Here is a 13,854-nt window from a genome sequence, read left to right as displayed (position 1 = left end):
TATTAATTTTAATCTATCTTTATTATTTTATGAGTTATTAAACATCAAAATGGGCCCGAAACTTTATAAACACCCTGTAGATTTGAATTTCTGTAAATGTTGTTAATGGTAATACTGTCTTCAGTGTATTTTATATTGTGGCTGTGATACATGTCATGCTTTTTAGCTACGAGGATTGAATAGAAATGGCAGAAGATATTTATCTGAAAAGGAAAATTAATTTCATCCAGTTAATTTAAATGATAAAAAAAATACTTTCTAATATTTTAAGACCTGCCACTATTATTGTAAATATGACTTTCCTACTAATTTATATTTTTTTTCCTTTTAGGTTCCAATAATTACAAGTTTCAACATGTAGACGGAAACAGTATTTAAAATAATTTTGTTGGTTTGTAAAAAAAGTGAAATTTTAGTTTTAAATAAAAGTACTTTGAATTTCAGCTGACTAATTATTTAAATTTATAGTTTTATAGCTTTAAAAATTCAAGCACCTTAGACAACTATCTTCTAAAAATACGAGTATGAGTCCCATAAATAATTTTTACTAACTGTAGAATTTGGATAAGTGTTATTTTAAGATGATTTAAATCAATCTATTAAAATTATAGAAGAATTATGCATTTGAAACTTTCTTTTATAGCTTAACAAGAGAAGCAATTACTGCCGAAGGTTTAATATTAAAAATTTCTGGTTGATAAATGATCTCTACTAGTGAAAAAAATGTAATGTACATTATTCTTCATATAATATATATAATATCTTTATATATATATATATTATATTTTTTATATAGTAAGTCTAAAAATTAATAAACTAGGTGGTCCGTATAACACCTCACCTTCGTAAGTGCTAAAAAAAACATCTTTGGTTGATAAATTAATGCTTCTAAAAATACAAAAATATATACTTGAGGTTACGAAATAATAACTTAAGGTAGAACATGGAACACATGGCGCTAATTAAAAATAACCTTTCCAATTGTTGAAAATACACTTCAGGTTGATTTATAACAACCAGAAGTGTAAAATGGCCCACCTAAGGTTAAAAAATATATACCTCTACAAGCATAAAATTATATACCTGAGGTTGAAGAATAATTACCTGAAGTCGAACAAAATACACCTGAGGTTGATTTATAATAACATGAAGTGTAAAATGACACACCTTAGGTTGTTGAATAAATACATCCACAAGTGTAAAAAAATATACTTCAGGCTGAAATATATATACCTCTGGAGGTATATTTAAGGTATATTCGAGGTTGATTTTGAGGTATTCATTTGCACCCTTTTCATCCTCCTTTATACCTTTAAAATATACCTCGTTTATACCTCACTTATGCCTCGATTTTTTCATAAGGGGTGGCCCGCCGGAAGGTTTTATCCGGCCCGCGGATATAATTTTAATTTGCCGATCAGTGGCAATATACATAAACAATATACATCCATTTTCTTGTCAACAACTTGTCTATTTTCTTGTCAACTGTTTTTCCTTTCTTAACAAAGTACTGATGACCTTTTTACTTTCTCTATTTTTGTTCTACAAAACATAAATTGATGGAAATAGTTAGCACAGACAGCTTCAATTGGTAAAATGTTGAAAGCTGAAGTTCTTCATAGAATAGTCTTAGATTGGCTCTAACTAGCGTTTGTCTTTCTCGAGGAATCTAATATAGGTAAATTGTACTTTACATTTGGCAAACTACGCATTTTAAGATCCAACGAGCGGACAATCTAACAATCATCTGAAGCAGTTGTTTCTAAATATGCCAAAGTTTTACAAATCATTACCAAAAGCTAGTTTCCAAAATTTAATATTTCATGCCCAGAAAATCAGCTCTATGTTTGCTTAATCTTATATATGTGAACAAGACTTTTCAACTTTGAACCTTAGAAAGAATCATTTCAGAAGTGGACTAACAGAAAAGCATTTAGCCTTGTTCCGTAAAATAGGCACATCTCGCTTCGAACCTTAATATAAGGAACTTTTAAAAACGAAATCGCAATTTCATTCATCTCACTAAATATTTAAATTAAAACTTGTATATCGCTTTTTTTTTTAAATTTTGAAAGTTTTATGTGTCCCACCAAAAATTTTTTTTTTCGATTTTTGGCCCTCGACCAAAAAAGTTTGCCCATCCCTGCTCTAGAGCTTAGATTTGCCCGTTGTAAATGATGAAATTATTTTTTTTAAGGAAGCTATAATATGTATTGCTATGGTTACAGTTATTATTTTTCACCTCATTTTGCCAAATATGCAATAAATAAATGAAACAAATAAAAATTAAGTTTTGGATAGTTATCATATTAAAATAAAATTCGTATTACCAACCGCAAATGATAATCAGAATTGGCATCAAGGAGAATGACATGAAGAAATATTTCATAGAAGGCCAAGGCCCACCCAATGATGACGATGAAACGCAAAAGATGGATTTTGTTTTTAAAACAAAAATATATACTATGAAATTTCAAATAATAATTAACTATAACAAAGAAATTATGAATAAAAATGACTAAGTTAATTGAAACATAATGCACTTAGGGATCAGGAAAACTGAATAACGACAATTTTTTTAATTCGAAAATGTCAACATTTTAAACCTTTCGAAACATTTATAGTAATTGCAAAATAACTAGGAAAGATAATTACTTTAAATGATAAACTCGGTAATGTATATGCTGCGTGTTATAAAAGGAGTTTAGAAAATTATTAAAGCTACTACAGTGAAACTGGCGTAAACTGATCAGAAGTGGAACTACAATTTGATGGTTTTATAAGAGAAGTCATCTTATAAAAATGATAATAAATTGTTTTTACCAGTTTTGCACTTGATCATCAAAATCTTAGATAGGTGATTAACTTATAGAGATGGTCAACTTAACAGGTTTCACTGTGCAAGTAAAGTAAGCACAGCAACTAAGGCGAGCTGCGAGAAAAGAAAATATTTACGAGCATTTAGTGCAAATCTATCTTTTTATCATTGTTTTTTTTTTAACTTTACAACAGATGTTACGGCTACTATAAATGAAAAAATAATTAGTTAAAAATATTTGTAAATAAATACTGTTCATAATATAAATACTTTAAAATACTGTTTCATACGTGGTTCAAATCAAAATATTCATTTGTTCACTAAATTACTATCAAAACTATTCTCAATCGAGTTTGAAACAATTATTGATGCGGTTACAAAGAAAAGCAAAGTCATATTTCTCATCTGCGAGCTGAATGTTTGTACTCTGTATTGTTTCGAACTTCAGAGCAGAAATGATTAAATAAATTATTTTGCTTATCAAAAAAAGATTTTTTTGCCTTTTATTTTTAAATACACACTGATGTAGGCCCATGAAGTTGAACTTTTCTGAATTTCTTGTTGGAGATTGGGTCCTAGTTAGGTCTTATTTTTAATTTCCTCGAAACGCGAGATAATTTTTATTAAAAAAAAAATTAGCTAGTGAGAACATTTTTATGTGCGAGTAATTAAGATTCTTGAGGTTGGGGAACGAAGCGAGCTGAGGTCGAAACCTCTTAGTATTCTTATGCAGCTCAAAGACCGCACCAACATTAAAATATCGAAGACAGTTCCGTCTGATTTTTACACATAAAAAAGCTGGAAAAAAACGAGCTAGCCCATGTTATTATAATTTTAGTGTTTTCTGGCAAACGGCGCTGTTTTACATAAATATTGCCAAATAAATTAGTGTAGTAAATAAATTTTTATATATATATATATATATATATATATATATACAGTACAGAACCCGTTATCTGGAAATCAGAAAACCGGAAAACCAAAAAACCGGAACGAAATTCGATAAATTTTCCCGCCATTTAAAAAAAAAATTTTTTTTTCTTCCTCATAAGATTTTCGGATTTTTCTTTCTTTTATGAAAGATGTTCACCTTACCATCATTTTGGAAATGATCATTAGTGTATTACTTCATCGTTTTTTCTTCTTTTTAAGATTATTTCCAAAACTTTTTATTTTTTAGTTGGGTTTAACAATAAAAAAACGGCTTTTTGTAGCGATACAGAAAACCGGAAAAATCAGTTATCCGGAATAGCGATGGTCCCGATCGTTCCGGATAATCGGTTCCCTACTGTATATATATATATATATATATATATATATATATATATATATATATATATATATATATATATATATATACAGTGGACGCCGCTTAATGTGATCACATCGGGACGAACATGATTTGATAACAATAACCGATTGATTACAATAAACAAAAAAAATTTAAGGTAAAAAATGATTTTTTTACATACGTATTAAAATAAAAATTATTTTAAATTCGGAGTTGTTGCTGTGAAACTTTAAAGTATTTAATAGAAATTAATTTTCACTAAAGAAAAAGAATTAGTTAGTATAGTTACATATTTAATGATGAACTGCAGAAAACGATACAAAATACAAAAGGTTAATTATTAACTGAAAAAGAAATCATCAATTGTCGATTGTTTAGCATTCTTTCGAAGCAAGTCATTTACGAATCGCTCATAATCATAATGTTTATGAAAGTGTTCCGCGTCGGCTTTGTTTTGCACACCTAGCCGTAAGACTCGAAGTGCCTCCCTCATCTGAGCAGGCGTCGGAATTATGTCCTCGATAGCACTTTCGGGTTCATCATCGACATCAAAATCTTGTGACGAAGCTGGATCTTTGACACATACGGCTTCGCAAATGTCCTCATCAATTAACGAAGTAGAAGTCTCAACCTTCTCGTCGATCTCCATCCATGCTTCAAAATCCTCAGCATTCATATCGGGCGGGGGATTGAAAACGTCTTCCATTTCTTTCATTACAGCAGCATTGTTGTCCTCTGGTTGACAAAATCCTCCATGACTAAAACAATTTCGAATTGTTTTTTCCGAGACATTATTCCATGACATTGTTAACAAATGTATGGCATCCAAAACATTTGTTTTTTTGGCTAGAGCGTTAGCATTAAGATCTTCAGCGTCTTGGTCTTCCATATTTTCTAAGATCCTTGAACGCATTTCCTTTCTGTAATATGCCTTCAAGGTGCGGATAATTCCGTGGTCACACGGTTGAATTAAAGAAGTGGTGTTTGGTGGTAGGAACACGATATTTATCTTTTTTAATGAAACAGTTACATCATGCGCAGTGCAGTTGTCTATGAGCAGGAGTATGTTCCGTTTTAGACGCTTGTCCCATTTCAACAGCCATTCGTTAAAGATGGTGGTAGTCATCCACGCCGTTTTGTTGGCAAAATAATCGACGGGCAGATTTTTCACACCTTTGAAACAGCGGGGCTTCCTACTTTTTCCAATCACTAAAAGTTTTTCTTTAGTGCCGGCCATACTAGCGCAACATAGCACAGTTAGGCGTTCCTTGGAGGTTTTACACCCTTGCGTACTTTCCTTCTGAAACATGTAGGTGTGTTCAGGCAGCGCACGAAAATATAGGCCAGTTTCATCAGCGTTATATACATCCTCAAGTGAATATGTGGCAATAAGTTTATGCCATTCTTCTTTAATCCACTGGTCTGCGGCTACATTATCGGCATCTTTTTGCTCACCATGTGTCCTTCGGAAGAGTATGTTCTGCCTCTTTTTCCAGCGGTGGAACCATCCTTCTGTGGCTACGAAGTTTCCTTTACCCAATTTTGCAGCCAAATCTTCAGCTTTTTGGCGCAAAATTGGACCATTAACACGAGCGTACCTCTCACGAACGTTTGCGAACCAAAGTTTTAATGCAGATTCAACCTCTTTGTCTTTTCCATCTCGATTTCTTTTACAATTCAGATTTTCGTTTAAAGTGCACTTTTTTTCGATATCTTCATGATTTTTTAAAATTTTGCACAAAAGCGGCTGCGAAACTTTCAATTAAACAGCAGCATTCCTTTGGCTCATTTTCGGCAATTTATCGTAGCGATTTAAAATGTCAACCTTTTCTTTCACTGTAAGATCTCTCCGTTTCCTTTCCATTATAAAAAACAAATCAGGTTACAAACCGTAGGAACTATGGTAAAGTGAAAATTTATGCTGATCTTCTTCTAAATGCGTCTTTTAAGCACTTAGATGAGGCAGTTCCACTACCCCCTCCCCCAATTTTATTGTTTGACCAATAGTGACTGGCTAAGCGACCCGCCCAGATCAAGTGGCATACCCTAAACAATGTTCTCTTTTGAAGGTCACCCCTTCCCCCCTTCCCATAGTGGCTGGGACATATCATCTGTCACATTGTTTAGTTCTTCTAAAAAGGGGCTCGTGACAAACATTGACTCGTTACTGGCAGGTCTTCTTTTCTCCTTATTTAGGATTTCCGGGAATTTCGAATCGCACAGTGCTACGGAATTTTACAATGCTTGATCGAAAATGGCAAAATACCCCCCCCCCTCATAATAACACGTGTTTAAAAGATAATATACGAGCCCCGTTTGGACTTCTGGTAAGTTTCAGGAAACACTTCACAAAACACAAAAAAAGTTTTCCTTCTTGTTTTTATTGATTTCAGGAAAATAAGTTTACCTATAAACTGATAACAATAAACGAACATTTGATTACAATAAACGATGATTTTTCAATGTATTTTGATATAAGCGGACGGGACTAAGCGATTTTGATAACATTAAACGTTTGATAACATTAACCGTGATCACATTAAGCGGCGTCTACTGTATATATATATATATATATATATATATATATATATATATATATATATATATATATATATATATATATATATATATATATATATATATATATATATTATATATATATATATATATATTTAAATAATAAATATAATACTAATAATTTTAGTACTAATTTTAGTACTAGTAAATAATTTTAGTACTAACATCTGCAATATTTTTCTTTTTCTACAAGAATATAGATTTGTAAAATCACATGTTAATTTTCCAATTGATTCTCTCTTTCTCAGATTCATTGATGATCTATTAGTTATTAATTTTAATGATTTCGATATTCTAGCAAAACATATTTATCCAAATGAATTAATTCTTAATAAAACAAATAATAGTAATTCTTCAGCAAATTTTTTAGATTTGACTCTTAATATTAATGCAGATAATAATATTACATTTAAACTTTTTGACAAAAGAAATGAATTTAAATTTCCAGTTAAAAAATGCATAGATTTCAACTCTAACTTAGCCAATAAGGTTTTTTCTAATATTATTGCCAATCAAATTCATAGATTTTACAGGAATAATTCTAACTATAACGAGTTTTTATTAGATACTGATATATATAAAAACGATTTAATTAATAGCCATTTTCCTAGTTCATTTCTTAATTTCTATTTTAAAAATATCTTAAAAAACTTGGTACATTAATTTTTAATTTTTATTTAATTTTTCTGTTTTAAGAATAAGCTCTGATTTTTTCAAGGTAGGAACTAACTATGATAAACTATTCCTAAAGCCACTGGACGGAATAGTTTGGATGTATGACCTTTTATACTGGATTAGTTAAGTATTTTTTAGTTACTTTTTAATATTTGTAGCCTCTTAAAATTAATTTAATTTTAATTGTCCAGTATAATAAACAGTTTATTTATTTATTTATTTATTTATTTATTTTTTTTTTATTATTTTTTTTTTTTTTTTTTTTTTTTTTTTTATTTATTTATTTAATTATTTTTTATTTTTGTATAAGTGGAATGGGCTCTGGTTCGTAAAGAACCACCCCAGATAAATGCAGGTGATACGTGTATACTTTAAAATTATGTAAGGTTGTATGAATGAAGAATAAAACCTATAAACGGTTTTCTATTCCTGTATGCAGGCTCTGATTTTTAAATAAGTCACCCTATGAAAGATGGATATGTGTATTCTGTAAAATTATGAATGAAGGATGGGTCTATAAACGGCTTTCTATCCTGACAGACTGACTTTTAAATTAATTTCCCTATTAATGATTTTTTTAATTTTTTATTTTTATTTTTTTATTTTTTTATTTATTTATTTTTTTATTTTTATTTTTTTATTTATTTATTTTTTGTTTTTTTAAGACTGCTAATTTATTCAATCCGTTAAACATTTTTATTATTATTTCAATTTTATTACCTTTTTACTAATTGTTTCTCATAGATGGCAGCACTAATATTTTTTACCTAAACATTTTTTTCTTCTTCTTCGATCAAATGTTTTTTTAATTTTATTATATTCGATTCAAGCTATAAGCAATATTTTACATCTTCGCGATTTTTGTTAACTGTTTTATTATTGTACCTTTAAACCTAAACCGCGTTTTAATTCACGCCGGTAAGTTTGATTTCCTATTACATTTTTCTTTTATTTCATGATTTTTTTCAAAATAAGGTTTTTTGCGATATCGACACATATAAAGAATAATTTTTATCTTAGGATAATTATTCTTTATTCAGAAATATCGCATTATTTATGGCAATTAGATGTGTCTTGACAACGACTATTTGCTTATACCATTCTTGTTTCTCTACCATTTAGTCTTTTATTTTTATTTTATTCATGTTTTTCATGTTAATTTGTGTATATATATATATATATATATATATATATATATATATATATATATATATATATATGATTTATTTTTGGGCTACAAAATGTTCGAATCCGCTACTTTTGGAGCTCCCATTCGCTACTTTTTAATCTTAAGTTCTGGCAACACTGTTTCATCGTAGAAAAGGCAAAGGGCTGCTTAGAGCCAGGATTTATTAGCTCCATGACGCAATGGACTTCATCAATGTCAGAAGACGACAACGAAACCCAGGATGATAACGAGCCAAGCTCTGGACGTTAAAAAATCTATGCCATGATGGATGGAATCTGTCATTTGTGTCTGGATTGGCTGAAATAAATATGCAAAGAGTTGGCCTTTATCATCTTCGTCTTCTACTCTCGCTTTTCTTTGGATCGTTGTTTGTTATGAAGAGCTCATATTTCGTCGATCTGTCCTGACAGAAAATAAGCCTCCTCTGTCGGCGACGTGAGATTATAGAAGGATTTGGGACTTAAGCCTCTAGGCAGTGAACCTCTTCTGAGAATGGATGATGCTGAGAATTTTGATGCCAAAGAGTCCGCCAATCCCTGATATTATGAAGTGTGGGAAGCAATATTTTATTAGGATGCGTAAATCTTAAAGTAGAATGGAAGTCTAAACTTTAATGACCGAGATTTGAAGGAAATTTGAAAGTTACCGATTCATAAATGCTCTCTATTGCAGAAATGTTGAATTTTAAACTTTATATAAGAAAGATACATTGCGAAATTGCATTGCTATTTTTATTGCAAAACAAATTCTTTATATTACGAAGTGTGAGCAGTAATATTTTAACTGAACGCGTGAATTTTAAACTTGATAGAAGTCTTAATTTTAATAACCGAAATGTGAAAGTATCTGATTCATAAGAGTTGAAGTTGAAAAGTTGCAGAAATTCACACTGTTAAACTATGTATAAAAAAATAGTAAACAAATATACATAGCGTAATTTCATAGCTGACTTAATAACGAAACATCGTTACATGGTTACAGATATATATATATATATATATATATATATATATATATATATATATATATATAACTGATTATTATTGATTAATCAAACGTAAAATCTAAACAAAACCAGGAGAACAGAACATGATGGATATGGCCTAATTCAAATATCATCGAATCGGATGTGATTGGATTGAATCTCTTCAAATATGGACAAAAATCATACAGTCAAATTAAATTTAATCACAGAAATGTAAACAAATTATAATGGTATTGAATCGATTGAAATGTAAGTAGATAGAACCTATGTGTAGTCAATCCATTATGATAAAAATATAAATTTATTGTATTAACAAGATAAAATTGAAACCAAACGAATAGTTAAATATAAATGCAAATGTTGTTAGAATAATATCTATTTTTTAAAAATTACTTTTATGTTTTTTTCGCCAGTGAGTCACAAATATTGGTCGTTGATAAATGTCAGCTGTTAAAAATTATTTTAACTTTATTAATTAAAAATAAATTATACATAAAAATTGGAGATGGGCAAGGAGAGAATAAACTCAACGTAAAAATATTTTGACGTGCTGGTTATTACTAACAAAGACATTTTCAATCATTGTAAAATCTTTAATGCTGGAAAATTAGTTTATTTAGAATAAAACTATGAACTAGAAATTAAAATAAGGTCATAAATATATATTTTGACTAAAAAGGAAATCTAATCCTTAAACAATCCACCTATAGAAAATTTATTGATAAGTGTAGAAAATATTATAAGCATTCCTTTCGTCTGAGAAGAAACTGCGTTAACCGTCTCATGAAAAATTTAATGATAAAACAACTTCATAGGTATTTAGCGGAGAAGAAACTACGTCAATCATTTTATTATTAAGAAAAATTAATTGTACACAAATCATGTTATAAATAATCATATTACAAGCAACCATAAATCAAAGAATTCATGAAATTTATAATCAAGTTTAAAATAGTCACATAACAAATGAAATAAAATAATTATCATAGTTAACCAACTAAATTTTTTTAAGCTAAAGTTTAAAAAAAGATGTCGTTGATTAGTTAATAAATAAATTTTATCTTAAGTAAGTCGTCATAAATTAAAGTATAGGAAACAATCATATTATGGTCAAATTAAAATAAATGTCATAGTTATCCATTTTGTCCAAGAAGAAACGAAACAATTTATTTCATAAATAAAATTTATGATAAACAAATCATATCGAAATTACAAATATGTATCATAAAATTAAATAATAAGTATGGTAGATATATATTCAGACCAATAAAGAACGGTGTCAATCATAAACAAAAAACGCAGAAATGTTGTACTGTTTTAAAATATTTGATTTTCTTTATAAATTTCATAATAAGAAATGAATTATAAAATTTCATTTCTCATTTTTAAATTAAAAAGAGTTCTAAACTAGATTCGATTTATTTTTCTTTTCATGGAATAAATAATTTTTAAAATATCCGTTCATTGCGAGCTGACTGAAGAAAGAAGTAATTCACTGTACGCTAGCGCACTCTGGCGTTAGAAATAGGATTCACTCAAAATTACATAATGCAAAATAAATGTATGAGCTGTACGTGATTGTTGTATGTTGATTTATACAGCTATAAAATTTATTTTATTTTTACTTATTTTTTTATTATAAAAAATATACTTTCTATAAAAATTATTTTTTACAATTTTCTTTTATAAAAATTATTAATTAGCAGGCAGAATTTTAAAAGAAACTAATGTTAAAAGGATTAAATAGAGTTACACTAATTAACAAGTAATTTATAGCAATTTCAATAGAAAAACCGTCGTTTTAGTTCTTAATAAAAATTTAATTAATTATATTTAATTAAATAGGCATGAAGGAATTCGGCATTCTTATTTTAAAGTTATTCACATTTTTATATTAAAAAAAAAATTTTTTTTAATGTAAATTTTAAGTTTTATAATTCTAAGATAGTTAATATCTTAGATCTTAAGCTTTCGAATCGAAGGTGAGTTCTCAATATTGTTGCAATGTTCAATTACGTGAAGCACTTTAAAAATTTTGTCCAAAATCTGTAAACATTAAAATTCTGAAGTTCAATGAGAAATTTAAAAAATTAAATTATAATTATTATTAATGAAATGAACTATTACTTACCATTTCAAACGAACTATCACTTATTTTAATGGTTTTTAAGGCGATTTTTTTTTTTGTCGGTATACACTGAATTGATCTTTGAATACTGAAAAAAAAATGGTTTTAGATTATTTTTAAGGCAATTTTTAATGCGTAAAATGAAAAAAGAAGTTTCATCAAAAGTTTAGCAAGAATAAGAATTTTCAGGATGTGGTTTGTTAAGTATAACAATCGCAATTTTTATCGAATTTTGGGTAACTTATTATTGAAAGTGAGTTACAATGAATTTTAATTTCTTTCAAATACCGTCGTTCTTTGTGCAAATTCGAATTTGGCATTTTTCAAGTGCTGCTATTCAGTATTATGTTTATTTCAAGTTAAAAATGTGTGGAATTTGAAGATAGAAGTCTCTTCTATTACTGCAAACATTTTTTCGAATTTTAAAATAGTCTCAGAGTGTGTTTCGTTCATCCAATGTCAACAACTTTCCGAGGACGTCGGATGTCGAAAAGTGTGCGTGGAAACTTTAACTGTGAAATGCAAAGACGTTGATAAAACAATTGTCGTAAGTGCAAAATTTTTTATTTATATATTAATAAACAATTATATCATGTTAGCGTTAAAAAAAATTTGAAAATTAATAACAAATAAGCGGAAAATGAAAAAAAATGCACTTTGGGGCTACTTTGTGCAAAGTTTCATTCGTTTTTTTTTTTTTTTTTCGACAGAAACATGGTCAGACGTTATAAAAAAATACCTGGAACGAGAAACTACCGTGATTACACTTTGGAAAAACTGCAACAATGTTTGCAAGCAGTTGCTGGTGGTATGTCGATTGCAGAAGCTTCTCGGAAGTATAAAATCCACAAAAATACTATCTCTAATAAAATTCACAAGAAACACGTGAAACTTCCTGGTAAACTATTATTTTTCTTCTACAAAGATTTTTCTAATGAATTAATCAAGCGATTTAACTCATAAAAGTATATTTTTTAGGACATCAGGTGATTTTGACAGAAACTGAAGAGCAAGTTCTGTCATGTTCATTCAAGGATGTTATGTTCAAATTTAACAATGTTATAAATGTTAATGAATATGTAATAATTATTATTTTTAAAATTTCATCCATTTCAATGTTTAAAAATGTATATGGTTTCCTTTTGTTTAAACTCAAATATTTAGAAATAAACATTCTTTTTAAGAAAAAATTCTTAATAGAAAATGGTTTTTTAACGCTGAAAATTATTTTAAACTAATATCTTTACATATCTTGATGTCAATATTTTACTAAAAACATGATTATTAAACTGAATTCCTATCGCCTGCAGAAAGTAACCCCACTTGGGGGCTACTTTGTACAAGGCATGTTTTGACTTATTATTTTTAAATATTACATGCAAATAATGCCAATATTGATCAAATTCTCTCGTCTGAGTCCAGTTATGAATATAATATCAATAAATTTTACTGAAGTTTGAATTAACATAGTTTTTTTACACTTCAAAGTTCAAAAACTGCGAAATCCTGCACAAAGTAGCCCCGAATGACGGTACAATTTTTTTCATACACTCAATTGTTTTTTTTTAATAAAAAATATATATGGTATTTTTAAGTTGTTGAAATTTAATTACACAAAGAAAAAGTGGGCAAAATTTTGAAATTTGTCCTAAAACTATTTATGTTAAATTTACGGCATTCTGTGCTAGATTTTTAAGATAAATGTATAACAATCATATACATTTTTTTTAACAATACCTTTCCTTTAAGAATAAATTACTATATGTTTTCAAAATAATCTTTAAAAAAAAAAATTTTAATTTAGTAAAAGAAACGAAATGGTTAGTTTAATTCCCCTTACTTTTAAATCATGCCCATTTTAAGTACACTTTCTTAAGAACTATTTAAAGTGATTAGTTTGTACAACTTAAAAGACAGTTAATAAAATTTAGGCTACGGTCAATAAAAGTACAATTAAATAAACTAAGTGAGTTCTTAAAAGTTTTCTAGGAGGAGACTTATACAGTAGCCGCTATAAACGATGACAAGAAACAGGTGGAGCATCGAACTCTTTTACGAACCAAATTGAATAAGAAATCTAAAGCAATTAAACTAAAAAGATTTTTAACTCTAATTTGAAAGAATGTCGTTATTTTTGCCGATAATGGTATCGATTATGGGCGACAAAAGCGTTTAAGACTTCTCCAGCTTA

The 13,854-nt window shown here is 28.4% G+C and overlaps 1 long non-coding RNA gene across 1 annotated transcript in view; it reads left to right on the top strand.

Moving 5' to 3' along the window:
• LOC147802184 (uncharacterized) overlaps positions 1 to 12,853 on the top strand; it is a 163,981-nt gene extending 151,128 nt beyond the window's left edge. The window contains exon 4 of the long non-coding RNA XR_015429616.1: positions 12,374 to 12,853. This is a non-coding gene — a long non-coding RNA (uncharacterized LOC147802184). The remainder of the gene's footprint in view (positions 1 to 12,373) is intronic.
• Positions 12,854 to 13,854: the final 1,001 nt, after the last annotated feature.

This window comes from Parasteatoda tepidariorum, chromosome 10, assembly GCF_982258835.1.
Source record: "Parasteatoda tepidariorum strain Cologne lab strain chromosome 10, Ptep-v5.0, whole genome shotgun sequence".
NCBI lineage: Eukaryota > Metazoa > Arthropoda > Arachnida > Araneae > Theridiidae > Parasteatoda > Parasteatoda tepidariorum.
This window is presented reverse-complemented; position numbering and strand designations above follow the sequence as displayed.